Source organism: Peromyscus californicus, unplaced genomic scaffold (genome assembly GCF_007827085.1).
Source record: "Peromyscus californicus insignis strain IS unplaced genomic scaffold, ASM782708v3 Scaffold_5__1_contigs__length_169319896, whole genome shotgun sequence".
NCBI lineage: Eukaryota > Metazoa > Chordata > Mammalia > Rodentia > Cricetidae > Peromyscus > Peromyscus californicus.
In genome coordinates this window covers 60,283,905-60,305,299 of record NW_026294573.1, presented here as the reverse complement: position 1 = coordinate 60,305,299, position 21,395 = coordinate 60,283,905, and positions in this window count along the sequence as shown.

Below are 21,395 nucleotides of genomic sequence, written 5' to 3'. Positions count from 1 at the left end.
CCCAAGTCTCAGAAGCGGGAAAGTAACTAAGAGAACCCAGATGACACGCACTGCACTTCACTGTAAATAACTTTATATTGCTATTTAATTAGTTTACACACAAAGTAAAAAGACGCAAGTTCCCTCATAGGAAGTAAAACCTAGCTTTATACGTGAAGGTTTGAGTTTTAACAATGGGATGAAGGAGATTTGAGGAAGAGGATGAGACAAAGAAAATTTCATCAAGAGTTGGTAAATTAGAAAAATAAAGAGATGAATAAATTAGTTACAAATGTAATCTGAAAACTATAATAATATTACTATAACATTAAGAGTAAGTGAGCATATGAGCTGAATGTTAGTATTATAGGAATAGTGGACAATAGATACTGCTTATCAGTATGGATAGAGTGGCTTAGATGTATTTCCTAGTGTTTAACATAATGACCATATAAAAGCAGCAACAGTTCAAAAGATTGATTCTGGGTAGCAAAGCCAGAAGTGGTGAGGAAGAGGTCAAGGCAGTGTTTTTAAAGCTGCAGGCTATGGTTTTTCTTTCCTTTTGTTTTGTCTTTACCGTGTACACTTAATTCTTTGATAAGAAATTTTAAACAAGATTTCATGTTTGTTATATTTAAAGTATCCCAACTTCCAGTAGGCTCTTCCAAGAAAGGGGTGTATCTTTCAGATTCTTCACAGTACTATTCTGAAAGAGCACGGTGACCAAAGTCCACCTTGAAAAGGAACATTCTGTCACCATGGCCGAGGATGTAAGGGAGGCCTCTGAGCAGCCTCATCTACTATGGTCAAACTGGACCACCCAGGCCAAACAGCCACAACTCACCAAACCTAGGGAAGTGCTTCCACTGGGGAATCTTTTATTACCCATTTACTTAGCACAAGCATAGCTAATGTGTAGCAAACATCTATTTCCATATGTTATAATTCTGGTACCAATTTACAGCTACTTAGTAAGGAGTTATCAAGCCCTTAACCTGGTGGGCCTAAACATGGTGTCTGCCTGATCCTGTTTAAGTCTGATGGTCTTTCCTACTCCCTCTGTTCTCAAACTACCAAAATATACTTTAAGATGTTGATTTGTCGTATCAAGTTTACATTGCAAATTGCAACACCATCTTTCTTTCTCTGCCTGCCAGTGATTAAAGTTCAGTGTGTGTGTGTGTGTGTACGTGTGTGTGTGTGTGTGTGTGTATGTGTGTGTGTGTGTGTGTGTGTATGTGAGAGAGAGACAGAGAAAGAAAGAAACAGAGAGAGGATTTTTATTAGCATGAGTCATATTCATCAATAACGGGTTTAATGATGACATTTTGTATGTTCATATAGTGTATTTTGATAATATTCATCTCCCTGCCTTGTTTCCCCCTCTTTCTCCCACTAATTACCCTTCCTCATTCTAACCTTTCCAAAACACTTCCTTCCACCACCACCCGTGTGTGTGTGTGTGTGTGTGTGTGTGTGTGTGTGTGTGTGTGTGTGTGTGTGTGTGTGTGTGTTTTCTGTCTGGTGAATTCATGCCCAGTGCCATGCAAATTTCATTTAGCACATTGCAGTGATTCAAGTATTTCTTTTAATCTGGCAAAACTGAAGTAGTGAGATGAAGGAACCTACGAGAACCTACACAGCCTTCCCCCAATAAGGCCAACCTTCAAAGTTCAAGGATGCAAAGCAACAGTACCTTATCACAAAACAAACAAATAAATAAATTCCAGATATGCTTGATTTAAAACACCATATATGGCATGTACTATGGAAGGAAAAGGGGGAACTGGCCATTTGTTTGTGTCAGTTAATAGTGTCTGTGGGAAGCACAGAGGCAGAGGGAAGAGAGCAGACCAACTCAAGGCACCACTGCTATTTGAACAGAGAGCTGTGGAAGAAAGACAAGAGCTGCCGATGTGGACGTCTGACCTTTAATCCAAAGGGAGTCTGAGGGTTGAAAATAGATCGCTTCAGCGTGGAGGGAGCTTTCAGACAGGTGTGCTGACAGCAGAGGAAAGTCTGGCATCATGTTTTATAGGTAGCCACTGACCAGAAAAACACAGCTGCTAAGGGAAGAGAGCAAGGCAATCAGGTCTGCAAATGACTTTTTTGGTCACAGGGTAGAAAATGGGATTTCAGCGATCAGCAGCAGACTGCACACCCAACAATTCATGACCTGCCATGAGCCCAGGGCTTGTGAGGCTCAGCAAACGCTTGGTGTGAAGCCTCTCCTCCAATGTCTGGTATGTTGGAGTCAGGTGCCCTTACAGAAAGGTTTTGTGCAGGGAATGTACTCCTTTCTGCCTTCTTCCATGTGAGGACACGGTACTCCTCCCTTCTGGAGAAAACATTGCCAAGCAACGGTCTCAGAACCAGACATGCACGCCTGGCACTTTAACCTCCTAGGTTCCAGAACTCTGAGAAATTTCTGTTCGTTATACATTTCACCGAGTCAAGTGTTTTATTATAAACCCATTTTGAGAAGAATACTGGAAGTCAAAACTCCCCCCATTTTATAGACAAATTAAGGCTTCAGTGGCAGTCCTACCTGTCATCACCTCCACCTATACCTAAACTTTCCAGATGACAAAGCTAATGCTCTTTCAATCAAAAGAAAAGTAGATCATAAAGCAAGATAAATATGAATTTGCCTCCTGGGTGTCTACTTAGAATTTATCTGATTTTGTATAAGTCGGTTGCTAGTAGTGTCACTGGATCTTTATAGTTAGTTTCAATAAAACACCAGACAAATGGCTCTGTTTGATTCTCCTTTTCCTAAGCAATCACAATTGTGAATTATATTTTAACATTTTAACATGACTTACAATTATTTCAGTGACAACATGTGTGCCTATGGCTACATACACTAGGAAGGCAAGGTAGAAAAACAAATGTGGAGTCAGTTGTAGAGAATTCAATTTCCAAAGACATATCTAAAGCATAGAGAGATAAAACCAATCAATGTCGTGCCTTCAAAAGGGACGTGGTCAAAACCATGGGAACTGGTCAAGAGGAAAATAAGGAACAAAGGAACAAGGACTTGGCACATTTTTTTGAAGAAAATTAAGAATTCAAATCCATCTGCTCAATTTCCAACAAAGTTGGAAAAATCAACAGAAGGCTAGGTCCACTCTACTGGCTGGACAAGAATGAAATAGAAACTGGAAACAACCATTTGGCATCATGCAGCCGGCTGGAGCATCACCAGAAGAACTAACATGGATCCAAAGAATGAGGATAGCCTGGGATAGATCCCAAGGAAATTCAGAAGAAAAAAGCACAGACCGTGATAAGGGAGGGGGAGTTTCCACTTCCTTGTGAGTATTGTGGCTTGCTTTTATAAAATGTTGAATGGGGACTGGACTCAGCCGCATCCTGCCCTTTGATTTCCATATGCCTACTCACTTGTCTGTTGTTTTAGCTGCCAAGACCACAAGGCACTGATGCCAGAGAGAAAAGTCAAAGAAGGAAGGTCTTTTTTTGTCCTGTATCAACCAGTTTAGAGTAGGCAGAAAGGAACTGATGGCTATAATTCACTTTTAAATTAATTTGACAGAATAAGAAAGAATAATGGTTCCTTTCTTAATTCCAAGTCCTTTCTAAGCAGTATTAACAAGTAGAAGCAGCAGTTTTCAATAATATGAGAGTAAAGCATAGATGATCCCCCAAACTAATAGCATCCTCATTCCTCTATGTGTTCATAAATCAAGATAAGACTTTTAGAACTGGTTTAGTTTTATAGAAAAATTGAGCAAAAAAAAAAAATACAGTTTCTATATCTACAACCACCCCCCCACACACAGTTTCCCTACTGTTAACATCTTAGTGGGAAGCTTCTGTTCCATTTGATGAATTTCTTTTGTTTGCATAAGTGTCCTATATTAAAGGTGTGCTCTTTGACCTATAGTGCTATTGGAAAGTGATGGAATCTTTAACAGGAGGTACCCAGGAAGAGGTCTTCTGAATATCGGTAATATGCCTTTGAAAATAATATTGGTGCACTCTCCCATTGATCTTCCTCTTTTCTGACACTGTCTGTGAGCTGAGTGACTTTGCTCCAGCATGAGCTCCTCTGCCATCATGTGCTCCCTTGCCACAAGCCAAAACAAGAGAGCCAGTAAGTCCAGAACTGTGCTCATTGTTATAGTGATAGTAACTGATTACCACATGAGCCAATAGACATCATCAGTAACAGAGCCCATAGTTTACATCCTCTTTTAGACTATGTTTTCCAGTTCTGTGAATGTTGCTAAACGTGTAATGGCATATATCAGCCATTAGAATATTGTACAGAAGAGTCTTATTGCTTTAAAATTCCCTCCTGTACTATCTTTTTATCTCTCCATCTTAAACCTCTGGAAACCTCTGATTTTTAAAATTATTCCTGTCTTTGTCCTCATTTGCTTTCTGTTGCTATGATAAAACACTGACCAAAACAAACTTGGGAAGGAAAAGTTTTATATGGCTTGAGGGAAGCCAAGGTGAGGACTCAAACAGGAACCTGGAGTCAGGAACTGAAGCAGAGGTCATGGAAGCATTCTATTAACACACTCACTTCCCCTAGCCTGCTCGACTACCTTTTCTGTACTATTCAGGCTCACCTATCTAGACTGCACACTGCCCACAGTAGGCTGGGTCCTCTATTTAAATTAGCAATAAAGAAAATGCCCCCACAAACGTGCCAACAAGCCAATCTGATGGAAGCAATTACTTAACTGAAGTTCTCTCTTCCAGAGTGTGTCAAGTGGACAAATAAGTTTAGCCATCACGTCTTCTCCCAGAATACCATAGAAGTGGAATCAGATAGATAATAGCCTTTCTGAACAGAATATTTTCTGCATATATATATATATATATATATGCATAGTGTGTGTGTGTGTGTGTGTGTGTGTGTGTGTGTGTGTGTGTGTGTGTGTGGCAGTCAAAGGAGCTCAGCAGATTCCAGTGCCATGTTCTTGAGCCTCCAGAACTCTAAGATAGATAAATCCATTTTATTGTAAATTGTCTGAACCATAGCAGTAGAAAACAGAATAATGCAAAAATTCAGTTAAGTCCGTTATAAAGAGTTTTTAGGAAGCTAGAAAAACAACTTGCATGAAATGGCAATGGCAATGGAAAGAACCTTAATTGATTATTGCTAAATGAAAACCACCAGCCTTGAGGTCTGGAAAGATGCCTCAGAGGACCCAGTGCCTGCTACACAAGTGTGAAGACCAGAATTTGGATCCCAGACACCACACAAGAGCTGGGCAGTTGTAGTGGGCCTACCTCCAATCACAGCACTTGGGAGACAGAGACAGGAAATCTGCAGGGCAAGCTGGCTAGCTAGACTGGCTGACTGGTGGGCTGTGTTTCAGCAAGACACCAGGTCTCAACAAATATAGTAGAGAGGAATCAAAGAAAACACCTCTGGTCTACACACACACACACACACACACACACACACACACCTGCATACATGTGACCTTGCACATCTGCTGGGTTCATTTTACTGCCTCAGGGCAGAAAGCATTACTATGTCATGAATGCATGAAACCCTGATCACAGGATAAGAAATAGAGGGAAAGAGCCAACCCAAATACACCTCGGTAGCAGTAGTATCTCTATTCTTAAAGATTCTTGATTCACTTCAGTAACTGCTCCTTGGGCTGCCACCCAGGTCTCACTGACTGTCTTTCTCTTCCAGAATGATAGAAGTCACATCTCCAGACTTTCTGTTGATGGAGCAAGAGAACACGGAAAGGCTAGCTGTGAACTGACTCTTATAGGGACCAGCACTAATCCCTTCCCAGATCCGTGCCCTGTTGATATTATTATTAACCAGTAGGTCCCATCTCCTTCACTTTCAGCACACTGAGAATCAAAGTTCCAACACAGCAGGCTTAGGAGAACGTAATCAAACTAGGTCTAGGTTGTAACCATCGCAGACATATTTAACATGGTGTTGCAGAGTCAGCAAAAGTACCTCTGACATTTAGGCTAAAACAAGTCTATATCATGGAGACCTCCCCAAATCTTGCACATTTTCCCTCAATTTCCATTTTACAGGATACTAATGTCTAACTGCAAAAGGCTTTCTCATGTCTCCCCTAGATTGCAGGAATCCTTCTATGTTTCAACTAGAATGGAAAGGAAGCTATTCTTTTTCTCACTCTTTTTCTCATTTATATGCTTAATAAATTGCATATCAGACTTTGTACTACCGGGGATGAAAGTTTTAAAAACATTAAAACCCCTCCCTTAGATTCTCCCTTAAAAATCTGAGTGTCTTTCCTTCACCTTGTATCTTCTGCATTCTTTCAATACAAGCATTTCTCCTTGTCACTCCCCTTCTATAAAAACTGTAATAATTTCTTCTTGCCAAAGGCATCAAGTCAAACATTCAAGATTCTACTGTATTGACTTATTTAATCTCCTATTATTCCCCAAATATGTTTTCAGTTGTCACAAATTCATGTGATAAGGACTTCCCTTTGAAAAGAGAAGTTTAATAAACCAAGATCATGCATAGCAATCCATCTGCTAAGACGTGCATGCTCCCATCTGGTGCCTACCATCATTGTCTTTGTTCCAACTGCAAAGCTTCTTCAGCGCCAATCAGCAATGTTCTGTTGCATTGCCCTCTGTAGCATGAAGAGATGGGACACTTTGAAGATGCCACATCCCCATGCAAGGATGCAAATCTACTAGCATAAGCCATGGGGGTCAAAGGGTGTTCTCTAAGACTTCTTACCTACTGGGCCCGACTGCCTAGAAACAGACTACCTGGGAAACTGGTACAATCCCAGTCTTATCTGTGTCTAAAGTTGTTTTGTTTTGTTTTTCATAAATTCTGAAACCTCAAATCTGAACATTGTCTATTCCACCATTTTAAATGCAGGATACAGCACAAGTGACACAGAAACCTCACTACTGCCTAAAGTAGATCATAGTCAGTTTACAAACACAGTTGTAATACGTGGTGGTATTGTGTTCCCCAAAATATTGTGCACCCTAATAAACTTATCTGGGGTCAGAGACAGAACAGCCACTAGATACAAAGGCTAGAAAATGGTGGCACTCACACCTTTAATCCTAGCACTCCAGAGGTAGAAATCCCTCTGGATCTCTGCGAGTTCAAGGCCACATTGAAAATGTCCAGGCATGGTGATATATGCCTTTAATCCCAGGGAGTGGTAGTAGAAAGCAGAAAGGTATATAAGGCGTGAGGACCAGAAACTAGAAGCATTTGGCTGGTTAAGCTTTCAGGCTTCTAGCAGCACAGTTCAGCTGAGAGACATTCGGATATGAGGACATAGAGGCTTCCAGTCTGAGGAAGCTGAGAAGTTGGCCAGGTGAGGTTAGCTGTGGCTTGTTCTGTCTCTCTGACCATCCAGCATTTCACCCCAATAACTGGGCCCAGGTTTGATTTTATTAATGAGACTCTCTAAGATTCCTGCTACTGTAATATTTCACCAAAGTCCATTGGACAAGCTGAAAATGCTAGGTTTTCCTCAGGTTCAGTTAATGAAAGGATGACCTTCTAAGTAAACCATAATCAGTATGAGTGTCTATCTTATGCTTCACTGATACACTATGCTTTCACCTAGAACTGCAGATACGCACTACATGGTTAGAGAGAAGTAGGTGAATATATTTAGAAACATTCAATAATTAAAATCACTTTCTCCTTACCTTCTGCAAACACATCTTAACAACAAAGTTCCCTTCAGTTCCATTAAAGCATGGTTTTAATGAAATCTGTTATCTCAGCTGCTTTTAAGGAGTTATGTTCCCAGTAATTCTATTTTAAGGGGCTATCATTTCTTTCCAGTGCTTACCAACACACACACACACACACACACACACACACACACACACACACACACACACACACACACACACAAGGGGGGGGGGAGTTCTGTGATCTCTCAAAAAAGAAACAATGTAGTAAAAAGAGGAGATGAGCGAGAGGGAACCCAGAGGAAGCAACTAGCTTTTTAAGTACTGGGAAAAACAGCATAAACAAATACACCGCTGCTTTTTTTTTTTTTTTCAGCAGTGTAATCTTTAAATAACCTTAAAGATTCATGATTCACTCTCAATAACAGCTCCTTGGACACCCGTTCAAAGACTCATCCTCTCACTGACTTTCCCTTTCCAAGGAGACTGAGGTCACACCTCTAGACTTTTTTCTTGACACAGTTTCAGCTCAAGAAGAAAGATTGACTCATGCAAAAATGCCTGTTTACTCTCTGAAAAACACAGAGATGGGAAGCAGAGTTGATGTGTCAACATGCCAGTCATTTAGGTCATTTGTAACTCTTTCTGCACGTGACAACAACCTACTTATTAGCCGAACAGTGCTGTCCTAAAGAATTACCCATTTATGTTGGGACGACCTTATTCAGCAGGACAGTCCAAAGGGATGTGGAGATTATAAGGACAGGACCCAAAGCACAAGTTACTGGTAGTACTAGCAGTCGCTGTGTTCTGCCAGTACATATGTTCAGTTAATTCAGTTTGTCCTGGTTCTAGTCTCCCTTTGGATTTTGAGATCTACTAGAGTTTTATTAGATAAATAAATAGTGGGTAGCCTTTTCCCTTATATCCCAGCTTAGAAACTCCCAGGACATATTAGTTAGTGGTAGTGGTGGTGGTTGTAGTAATATCATCAAAAAGAACAGCAGCAGCTAGCATTTACTGTGTTTTATAAGGAGAGAACACGAAATTCTTACATCAAAGCTAAGACACGGCTATTGATAGTGTTCTGAAGAGAAAGAGACTAAGATGCAAAATCAGAGTAAGCAACACTGGTCATCATTCGTCAACGGCAGAGCCCAGATTCAAGCCTGCATATGAAGACTGTGGAGGCCCCAGCCTTCCTTGACTTCATGTCACAACATGTGAGATCGGAAATTTAAAAACATTATTTTGGCTTCTGATTAAATATACACTTTGTAATAAAAGGAAGTGTGACTGCTACTTCATTAATATTCTACTTATAAAAACACCACTCAATAAAAGACACATGATGTCTAGCATTCTGTTCATGGTATTAGAAAATCTGACACTGAAGTTCCATTATTCAAAAAAAAAATCTCCATGGGAGTTTCACCCATGAGTTAGATCCAGATTGAGTATTATACATTTGTTGAATGCTACCAAGAGACAAAGCACTAACCTAAGACCTTCCACAAACACCTGTCTACATAGGCCCAGTAACAGATAAAGTAGGCTACATTAGTCCTGTTTACCAGATGTGAAGTCAAGGAAAAAGATAACCATCCATCCAGTCTCAATTGCCCTAAACCACTTATTCAGTATTTATGGGCATCATCCTAGAATGCAGAGCAAATGTCAGACCAACACCTCAATTGACCAGGTTTGAGTCAAGGAGAACACATAATACAACTAGCCAAACAGTAGATGCCAGATTATTGAAGTGCCATGGAGAAAAAAATTTAAACAGCATAAGGATACACTGAGATGGTGATGAGAAGAAGCCTCTTGGAGAGAGAGCAGGCCCTCAGCTGACAGGAGTGAGCTGAGCGTGGAGCACAGGTTAGACCTCTGAGAGAATGTACACAGAAGACAGACTTGCTAGATATGGCTTTGTATCTCAACCAGGTTAGGCGCTGCAGAACTTTGGTCTATTCTCGAGACGTCTGTATGTTGGGGGGTAGGCACTTATGAACAGGGTCATAACTGTGATGAGAAAAGGGAGGAACTTCCTTTTAAATGGATACCAGGAGAACCTGCCTCTTTCTCTTCCCTCAGGTTCCAGTGTAAACTTGTGACAAGGGTTATCAGGCCCGGAAACATTTCTGACCGTGGTTCTGGGGACTGGTGACCCAGAACTGATCTGTGTCACTGCTGACAGCAAATTCAGTGCTATCCCAGAGTCATGGAGCCTGTAAGTGTGCAAGAAGGATTCAGACACCATTTCTATTTTGAACACTGGCTCTGTATACCTGGTCAGCGTTCCTAAAATGTGTTTGCAGAACATGGTCCCTCAGGGTGTCAGCTGTGATTAGTGGTGGATAAAATGGCTTCAATGATGAAATGAATTCAAGAATATCCACCATAAGAGCTATAGACTATCTAAAAAAAATATGCCAGTCTTGGGAATCCTCCCCTCCTTTTAAAAAACAATATATTGGCATTGTCCTTGGTTTCCTTCTAGAACTTGAAGGTAACATTCTATTGTTGAAGACACTACACATTTCATTCACATGACTTGGCTTAATTGAGTTGGGACTGACCTGGAAGCCTCTTCCCTGAGGACTAGCTCTCACAGTATCCAAAGGTATTATGCAAGCTGCCCAGGGAAAAAAGCAATTAATAGTCCTACTCAGCTATAAAGTCTGCAAACACAACTATTACCAGCATGGCAAGATATACTCAAGGGTACAATAGAGTGGTACTTGTATCTTGGAAGTAACCAACAGCCATATAATTGGGCATAAGGCCTGCTCAACAGGAGGGAATTCATGCCTGGTACCATAAACCTAACTAACTATCCTTAGCTGATGAGGTCACGAACCCTAGAAGAGAACCTACTCCTACCACTTCCTTAAACCAGTGTACTTTTTAACTGCATTCTAAATACTTATCCTTATACCCACAAGTGTGACTCTCACCTCTCACCAAAGATGCCTCTTTCTGTAGCCAACAGAGACCATCACAGAAATCTACAACTGATCACAATGAAGAGAACAACTGACCATGGGTGCCCATCTCCGGCTGATCAATCTATAAGACTATCCTTACACCAACAGCAGAGGAAACAGTGATGAAGAAGGGGCAGAAAGATGGTTAGAGCCAGAGGACCAGGATATCTGCTACAAGATAGTGTCCTCTGTATATGACAAGGATCTGCACCCATAGAATCTTAAAATATGCTCACCTAAAAACGAATCCACTTGATGACCAAACAGTTGGCCTACCAATGTGGGTGGAGAAAATCTCACAAGCACCCAGCCCCAAATGAAGAGCTATGGGCAGTTCATGGGCCGGGTGTTGAGTGTTGTCTGTTTAATAAAGTCTCTGAAAAGTTCCACAGTGAACAGGACTATTAAAATTCATTTTTATTATTATATTTTCATTATTTAAAACAATTTTTAAATTTAAATTTATTTTAATCATATCTTCACCTTCCCCAACCTTCCACACCAGGACTGGAATTCTGTTCTTAACAGGAAAAACTTGGGGACAAAGTTTACAGTGGAACCATGATATAGTTGCTATTCATTGTGTGTACTAAATGCCATATAGCCTTATGTGTGTCTAGTATACGCTATGGGGAATATTTGAGTCCATGCATGTGTGTGTCTGTATGTGTTTATATAGAAAATTATTCTACAACAACTCTGTCCAGCAGCAGAATGCTGAAGGATTTAAAGATTATTTATCTATCCAAAGTCGTGTGACTTACTGAAGACAGATCCAAATACCTGGACTCCACTTGCGAGGGTTATAACCCCTATTCTATACCTGCCATCCTGAAATCTTGGAAATATTCAAAGACTGATAAGAACTATCAGGATATGTCTTGGGCGGGTTCATGAACTTCGTACTGAGTGAAAAATAAAAGAAGTGCCAAAGGAGTAAAGCAAAGGATCCTGCAGAAGGAAGTGAGCTATGAATACCCTGAGGCATGCAGATCTGAAGGAGGCCTTCTTTCTGCTGCTGCTTCTCCTTCCCTCCCTTCTTTGGCTTCCCTCCTTTCTTTTCTTATTAAACTTATGGTTAGAACATTTAATATATTTCATCACGGCATTGTTCAACATAACCTGCTTTGTTGGCCTTCTCTGCCCTCTTTGTCCTATCCCCTGCCACAACTGGTAAGCCCCAACTACTCTTTTCCACTCTCACCTCACGTGTGTTTTCTTGCCCTTCGCGCATCCTCAACACATCCTCCCATCTTGCGGTCCCTTTCTAGTCTCATGACCTGTACCTGCACTCACACCCACATACATGCATACAGACAGACATTAAAAGCTGAGACAGGCACACAAGAAAGAACATGTGGCGTTTGCGTTTCAGGGCCTGGGTTACTTCACTAGTGTATTTTCCCAGCTCTACCCACTCAAATAATTTCATTTTCCTTTACAGCTGGGTAAACTTCCACTGTACATATGTTCTGCATTTTCAATGTCCAATATTCTGTTAATAGACATCCAAGTTGATCCCATTTTCTAGTTATTGTGAATAATGCAGTAGTGAACACAGATGTACTATGGTAGTGGGGAGAGTCTAGGGGTGGAAAAACTGGATCATATGAATCTATTTTTAATTTTTAAAAGAAAACTCCACACTAATTTCCATAATAACCACATAGTTTACAGTCCCACCAACACTGAATAAAGTTTTCTCTTTCCCTACATCCTTGTCAGCATTTACTGTCCTTTGTTGTCCCAGTGGTAGCCATTCTGAACGGGGCAAGATGAGATCTCAAAGTAGTATTAATTTGCATTCTCCTGGAGGACAACATTGTTCAATAGTCTTAAAATATTTAGTGACAATTTGTGTCTATTCTTTTGAGAATTGTCTGTTCTTTTCACTAGCTCATTGGATTGGTAAGTGGGGATGTTTAATTTTTACAGTTTAAAAAATAATATTCAACATGTTAAGTCCTGTTTTCTAAGTCTAACATGCATCTAGCTGTCTTGTAGATTGGGTATAATTATAATATCTTAGTATTCCATAGAGTTTTCCTCACTGGTAATACTGTTTCTATTCACACAGTAATAACGCCTCAGGTTCTATAAAGAATATCTCTTTAGACCACAGTAGATGCCTGAAATCATTGGTAATTCACACACACACACACACACACACACACACACACACACACACACACACACACAAGCTTAGCAAAAATTAAGCACAGAGAATAACAACTATGACTAATACAATAGAGCAATTCTAACAAAATACTGAAAGGGAAGTTATCTGAACATTTCTTTTTCTCAGAATGTCTTAATATCTTATAGTACCATACACCTTTCTCTCTGTGATAATGTGAGATGATAGCATGCCTAAATGATAAGATGACGTAAGGAAAAATGATACATAGACATTGTGATGTGGAGCTTCACTTCTCTGTGTTACTTGAATGCAGAAATTGTGACAGTAAGCTAAATCTGATGTCCATGATGGCTTCTTAGTGACCAAATGGTCAGGTACCATATACAGCATGGACACACTGGACAAAGAATGATTATTATTCCAAGTAGGATGGAATGGGACAATATGGGCTTTGATCATGTGTCTCAGAATGCTGTGCAATTTAAAACTTACAGTAATTTATTTCTGACATTTTCCATTAAATATTCTTATGCTACCTAATTTTCATCATTAGATCTTTTGCTTGTTCATTTATTTGCTGTTTAGTGAAATCATCAAGTCTAGGGCCAGGTATTTGCTGGGCAAGTGCTTTTTCATTGAATTCAGACCCTGCACCTACCATTTAATATTTTCATACCATGGTTGGCCTCAAGAAAAACTACAGAAAGTGAAACTGCAGACAAGGAGTGACTGGTGTATTTTTCATTCAAGAACTAGTGAATGCAATAATCCACTGTATATTTTGAATTTAATCAGACCAGAATTATGGGCTATATCATCTTAGCCCCCCAACCAAACACCCAGATCAGAAGCACGTTCTCCACCTGTCCACAAGAGTGTTAGTGCCATACCCACAAACACTTGATCCAGTCAGATTCCTCCCATTCTAACGACAGCTGAGCTATCAGCTCAAACTCGTAAGCAAAATACAGAAAAATACAAGAGTGAATACAGGAGGGAGACCTGGGAGGCAGATGCATGGTGTTATTTTTAGACAGGCCTACAAAATCTTTTCGCCCTCATAAACAGGACCTCTCTGGACTCAGCCTTATTCCTTTGTAGAAGCTGATTAAATAAGAAAAGAGTGTTGCCACTAATAGGCAATGCCCAACGAAAACGAGGCTCTTGTGGCTTGTCTCGCATGGAAAAGCGGCAGGAAAGCACTGAATTTGCAAAGAAGTGAGCTTCATAAATTGTGTGCAAAAAGGTTCTGAAGACTCAGATAAAAAGCTCAGTTCCAGCATGGCCATCTGTTACTCCCCTAAAAGAAGATAGTTAGAAGTTTATAAAGCCAATAAAACAGTTCTGGGGCTCAAAGGCAACAGCAAGGACTTCCAGTTACAACCAAGGAGCATACAGACTGGCGCCCGCTGAGCCTGCTTCCGCCGCCCCTATGCCTCTTCTCCAAACAGGAGGGGAAAAAAGAAAAAAACGAAAGATTTTCTGGTTACTGGCTTTTGACCCGCTCTTTTTCTTACTTAAAAAGACGGTGGCTTGGAAACTAACTCCGTCTTAACTTGGGTCAGGGTTCACAGCGAATCCTCATACGCTCCTGGACAAAATTTTCAGCACACACAGCTCCTCTTTCAACCCATTCCCCATCACTCCGCCTCAGCACCTGCTAAAGCTCACCCACTTTTCTTCAAAGTCTCTCCCCGCCTCTTTGAATGGATAGAAAGCCAGGACTGGAATGGAATTCTGAGTGGGGGCCGTATGAGAAATTAATAATACACCATCAAACGACAGAAAAGTTAGCCATGAAACAGAGAAATCAAGTTCTTAAACTGACAAGCCAGTCTGCATCTGTTTGCTCCCAGAGCCTCCTCCCAAGCGCGGTGGAGCTCTGTAGTCAAGGGTCTGGGCAAAGATTTCTGCTGTCTAGACTGTAATCTTGGCTTTGCACTTACGGGTGTCTGACCATGGGTGAGTTATTTGACCTTTAGATCCCTCAATTTCCTCACTGGCAAATTGTGCATAATAATGTACCTTCCTCTTGGGGTTGTTAGGATTAAGTGAAATAATTTATTTAAAGTGTTTAACACAATGCTGACACATTTTTAAGCCTCCAATTAATGTTATTCATCATTATCAACAGCAGCAGCAGAATCTACATCTTTCTCTAATTAAACTGTTCTTTTCTGACCTTACTATCCTTTTTTTAGTAATTACTAAGATTGCAACTATATATTTTTTTTATTTTTTATTACAATGCACACTAAAAATGGCTTAAGTAATAATTCAAGCCCAAGTTTGGCTGCTGATAATATCAGACAATGTGAGGAGGAAGCCCCAGGGATACCTGTGAAGCCCCAGTCTTTGGGCTTCTCTTTTGTCGGCTTACCAAGAATGGACCAATATCTTAGGGGGAATGCAGAAATTATGCAAACATAGAAAACATTTGTGGAACTGCAAGACACTTGTGTATGTATGTCTGTTGTGTATGTATGCACATGTATGTACATGCATGTGGAGGCTAAACGTTGACGTTAGGTTATTTTTTGAGACAAGGTCTTTCATTGAACCTGGAGCCAGCTGGGATTTTGTTTGCTTGTTGTTTTGTTCTTTTGTTTTTTGAGACAGGTTCTTTCATTGAACATGGAGTCTGTCTGCTGTTTCAGTTGCACTAACTTGCCAGCAAGCAAACCCTAGGAACCCTTTGGTCTCCCCCTCCCCAAGACCTCCTATTCTCATTTTTTACATGGGTGCTGGGGATTTGAACTTAGGTTCTGCATACTTGTACAGCAAACATTTTGTACACTGAGCCATCCTTTTTGCCCCAATCTTTTAATTTATAATAATAAATATAAATGTGACAGAGTTGTAATATTTGTGGCTACCCAATCAGAGAAACCTTTCCCCATTTGCAGATGTTTATAACAATCCAAATTCTGGCCAGTAGTCCTTGGGTGAATATAAAAATAAAATTAGAGTCTCATTTGATGGTATCTCCCTTACCAAAAATAATCTGATGTACCCATTTTCCAAAGAGACTAGAGCCTCTTGCTGGCCAGCACTCCCTGCCGGGGTACAGAACCACAGGACACTGTCAGCGGACATCCAAGGAACTAATTTCCCAGTTCCTCCATGTCTAAGGACTTTCTAACTACACCCTTCACTTATTAGTATTAAACATATTAACCCCTGTTTTTTAAGACTAGCATGTGTTCAGCTATCTTGGAGACTGGAGGTAATTATAAAATCTTGCTATTCCATAGAGTTTTTCTAATTGGTAATACTGTTTTATTCACACAGTAGTCCTTCAGGATCTATAAAGAATATCTCTTTAGATCACAGTAGATGCCTGAAACCATGGGTAGTACCAAACCCTACATAGATCTTTATGTACATCTATAATAAATAAAGCATGTTACAAATTAAACAGTGATATTTCTGTTGGGATCAATTTCATAACAAACTTATAGTTATACACCCTGGGAAAAATTTCTCTTATACATAAATTCTTAGGATGAACCCTAGTATAATATAGTACTGTTAAGGCATAGTAAAAATAGGTGAATAAGGTTTGAGCTAGTGGAACTATTGTAATGCATGACATTACTTTATTGGAAAATTAATCCAAGTTCCAAGTAACTAACTTTACAAATGTAATTGATACTTGTGGTCATACATCCATCTCTATTAGTAAATTAACATTGTAGTAATTCCATCTTTAAGCTAAAATATTCTTAACTCTAACATCTTTCTTTGCAATGATAAATGTGATCGAATGTGATCATTTTTGGCACAAATGTGATTATACACACACACACACAAGGGAATGTTTATGCGACCCATATAATATGCAAACATCTATTAGAAGGTGTTAAGGCAACAAGAGAAGGTCTTCAAAAGATTAGGGGGGAGAAATCAAGATTAAAAGAATATTAGTAACACAGGCAGCACAGCACAGTGTCATGCCTTTGCTCTGAAAGCTACTGTCTGAGCCAGACATCTTGTTCTGTTCTATCCGACGAAGTAAGCAAGGGACTGGTCTCTTGTCTTAGTTTCTTCCTTATTGACGTGTAAAGAATCCACCCAGTTTGTATAGTAATGAGAATTAAATAAGAGACAGTAAAGATAGCTTAGTGGGTAAAAATAATTGCTGAATCTAGAATCAGGAATCTGGGAGCATCTCTGGGATGAGCTAGAAACCTAGAGCAATAAAACTCCCAGAAATCTGAGTGTGTCCCTAGTTAAGACATAGCAACAGGGGATATGGAGCTTGAGCAAGCCGTCTCCTGTAACCAGGCAAGACTTCCAGAGGAGGCACTGGAACACCAATCCAGTCACAAAACCTTCGACCTACACTCTCTCCTGCCTACAAGATGTTCTGTAGTAAAGATGATGCAGAAATTGTGGGAGTGACCTATGACTGGTACAGCTAGAGACCCTTATCCTGAGAGAGAGCTCACCCCTGAGGGCCAGGACCCAGAGGCAGGATACTCCAGAGACCTAGGATAGAACCAAATATGAATGGCAAAAAAGTCAATTAAATGATTCCTAATGATATTCTGCTATATTCATAGATTGATGTCTAACCCAACTGTCATCAGAGAGGCTTCAGTCAGCAACTGATTGAAACAGATACAGAGACCCACAGTCAAATATTAAGCAGAGCTCAGGGAATCCTGAAGAAGAGGGGGAGGAAGGATTGTAGGAGTCAGTGGGGTCAAGGACACCACAAGAAAACCCACAGAACCAACTGACTTAGGTTCATAGGAGCTCACAGAAACTAAACTGACAACCGAGGAACCTGAATGAGACTGACCTAAGCCCTCTGCATATATTTTACAGTTGTTTAAGTTGGTCTTTGTGTGAGACTCCTAACAATGAAAGCAGGGTCTGTCTCTGACTCTGTTGCCTGCTTTTGGGAACCATGCCTCCTACTAGATTGCCCCATCCAGTCTTAATAGAAAAGAAGGTGCCTAGTCTCACTGGAACTTGATATACCATGGCCAGCTGATATCCGTGCAAAGCCTGCCTTTATCTGAGGAGAAACAGTGGAGGAGGAGTGGATGCTGTGAGGGGGTGGGGGGGCTGAGGCTGGAAAGGGGGGGAGGGGAAACTTTGATTGAGATGTGAAAAACAATAAACAAATAAACAACAAAAACAAACTTTTCTAACACAAACACAAAAGTATTAATAATATTAACAGCTTTATTAAGCTGTCCATAGTGTCATAATCCACACTCAGCTTTTATGTAAATTTTTCATTTGATTTTAACAATTAAATGTATGTGTGTATAGTTATTATGACTAAAAGTTTTCTCTGTAAAGAACCAAAAAATAGAATTAAGAAAGGGACTGGCAAGACAGCTTAGTGGGTAAAAATGTTTGCTGAACAAGCCTGACGACTGGGGTTCAAATTCCTGAAACCCTTTGTAGAAGGAATGAGGAATAAACCACCCTCCATACACACACACACACACACACACACACAGGCATTCTTTAATTCTTTTAAGAACTAAGCAAGAGGATATGAGTTCAGACATGACATCACAAAAGCTGGGTGAGACCATGTATACCCAGTGTTGAGGGGGTGAAAAAGGAAGATCCCCAGAGCTTGTGGTCCTCTAGTCTAGCCAATCAGTGAGCTCCAGCTTCAATCAGAGAACCTGCCTCAAAAAATAAGGTGTAGAATGACTGTAGAAGATACCTAACACACATGTATGTATACCGGAACATCAGCACACAAACATACTCACACACACACACACACACACACACACACACACACACACACACACGAGCACCTAAACACATATGAATACACACATATTTAAATTAGTAAAGTGCTTAGAATAGCCTAGAACCCAAAAGGTACTCAGTAACTCCTAGCACATTATAAAATATGAATTAAAAACTTGGTGAGAAGACATCCAAATACTGTTATCTGATCTTTTTCTTGTTAGTATCCAAGGCCTATTCCAAATTTTGTGAAATTGTTATATACTACTTAGATTATCAGATAAAGAATAAACTTTCAAAAATAAAAGTCTGGGATCAGTTGGTAACTTTTAGCCTGAAAAAATGCTCATCTAAAATCTCACTGAAAGAGGCCCTTTAAGTTGACAAGCACATTACTATCAACAGCTTCCACAACAAACCACCACAAACTTAAGGACTTAAAACACAACAATGCCATTGTTCTGCACATCATCTGCTCCAGATCTTGGTGTACTGGAATCCAGGTGTAGGTGTGATACACCTTTCTGAAGGTAGGAGACCAGTGATATACAAACACAATGCCCAGAATGGCAGCTATTAGCCACACATGGTGATTTACATTAAAATTAAATAATATTATGGATTCAGATCCTCTCAAATATGCAGGAGCCACATGTGGATGGTAGCTTCTATGTTGGGCAGCACAGATACAAAGCCATGCCATCCTCACGGAGCATTCAGTCAGCCATGCTGAGCTGGAAGCGGGCCTTGGCTGGCCTCAGCAGGCCTCGGCTGGCCCTCACACTGGTGTCCTTTTGCCTCAGAGGCCAGCATTATCTTTTCAGTACAGACTGGCTCACAGAGATCTTTTATTTTAACATTTTCTTTGGTCTCTCTCTGGCATCTAACAGATTTTTAAAGATCCCTTTAAAGGTACAAAACCCTTTATTCAAATTAAACATTATATATAAACCATCAACTGCCACTGTTCCCGTTTTGCTTCTGGTAGGGGATTTGAGACCTGTATGAGCCCCTGCCCAAGCTGGTTAACTCCTGGGGAGATCACTTTGAAAGCCACCTCTAAAGACAGATACGAACTCTTTTTTATGGAAAACAAAACACACACATCCAGCCCCCATCTTTTTGACATTCCCCCGTCATCACTTTCATCCTTTCACTATCTGTCTATGAGATCCCCTCTACTGCTGTGCTTCCCCTTTTTTTCGACCTAAAAAGCTCACAGTCAACTCTACAGTCGACCATGAAAGAAAGCTTCCTGATGGGAAAGAATCATCAGAGGCCCCCAAGCCAGGCACTCTTGGCCTAAGTAGAGTCCATATGGAGGGTCCCTGGGGGGTGGTGACGGGAGGAAGGAGCAAGGCCAGAGCTTGTAGTATACAGCAGCCATTAGAGGTCCAAGGAAAACACAACATCTACATGGCCTGGTGGAACTGGCAGTCAACTCCCGAGAGTACCAAGGTTTTGTAATAATCTCTACCTAACTGGTGAGCTCAGAAACTGAAATCCACAAAGCCTCAACTCATCCAGATGTCAGCCGAACACCAGCCTTTTTGTTTGTTTTTAAACTTTCTGGTTATTCCTTCAGTTGTAGCTTGGGGGGGGGGGGTGTTCCCTTCCTATCCCTACCCCACCCCTACCCCAAACCCCAACCTCCCCCCCAACCCCAGGCTTTCCAGATCCTACACACTTGCACACAACCCACCTACCAATCAGCATTCCCACTTAGGTTCAAACTAACCAATCACATTCATCTCAAGGCAATGTCTACTTTCCCTACCCTAAGCCCATCATGCTCATTTCCAAAGGCTGAAATAGCAACTACTTTTTGAGTCCCCTCCCACTGCACGGAGCTGTTTTTCTGCTTGCTAGTCCTTTGATTATCTTGACTCATCATTTTGTGCAAAGTGGAGACAACAAACTCTGAAAGAGTGGCATCGGTGCCACTGAGTTTTTCAGAACCCTAGTCCCCAATTCAGCTCACCATGAGCAAAGAAAGGCTCCATTGCTCTCAAAGAACCCCACAGCAACGTTACTGTGAGTCCCTAATTATGTGCATACTATCCTGTGTGTGTATGTTTGGCAAGAACACGATCCCTAGTTCTCCTACAACTATCACCTGTCTTGTGACCCCAAGTATTAATATTTAGGAACATTGCTAGAGAGAAGGTTAGAGAATGATAATGCAAGACTGACAATTAGCTATTTGAAATCCTTTTAATCTCAGTTTCCAGACATACTTCATATTCTAATTTTCTGCCCACAAATACATATGACAGTACTCTCAATCATTTCTGCAGTCTCTAAGTTAGAACCATTTGTCCACCCTACTTCTTTCTGCCATTACGCCAACTCATGCTCTCTAAAAGAAGAAAAATGGTGAGATAGTGCATATCCTTAAACTAAGATAGAGAACTGCCATTATTAATTCAAACACATATAGTTGAAGAGAAATCACTGCCAGCATCCGCAGAGCTCTTTGCACATACCAGGGTCAGCACTAACTGACTTACATACAGTATCTTAAGCCTCACACTCATTGGCATGCATTATCCCAGTTGCCAAAGATGAGTAAACAAGCCCAAGTCACATTGCTAGTGAGTGCTGTTTGTTTGGGGATTTGATCTCGGGCCATCTACTGAGGTACCGAGATCACCACCTTCTCATGGCACCCCTGTTCTTCCTGAATAATCACTGCACAGGATCTTTCACATAGTTATTTTTGTAATCATCTAATTGTTGAGATCCAATTGAGAATTACAATGTTACAATGATGGAAACCTACAAATGGGAGGTATTTCCTTTAAGATGGAGGCAAAGGCTAACAACATTACATTGTTAACAAAACACAGCAGGACCCTCAGATGACTGTCAGGGCTTCACTGCACACTTTTGGGAAG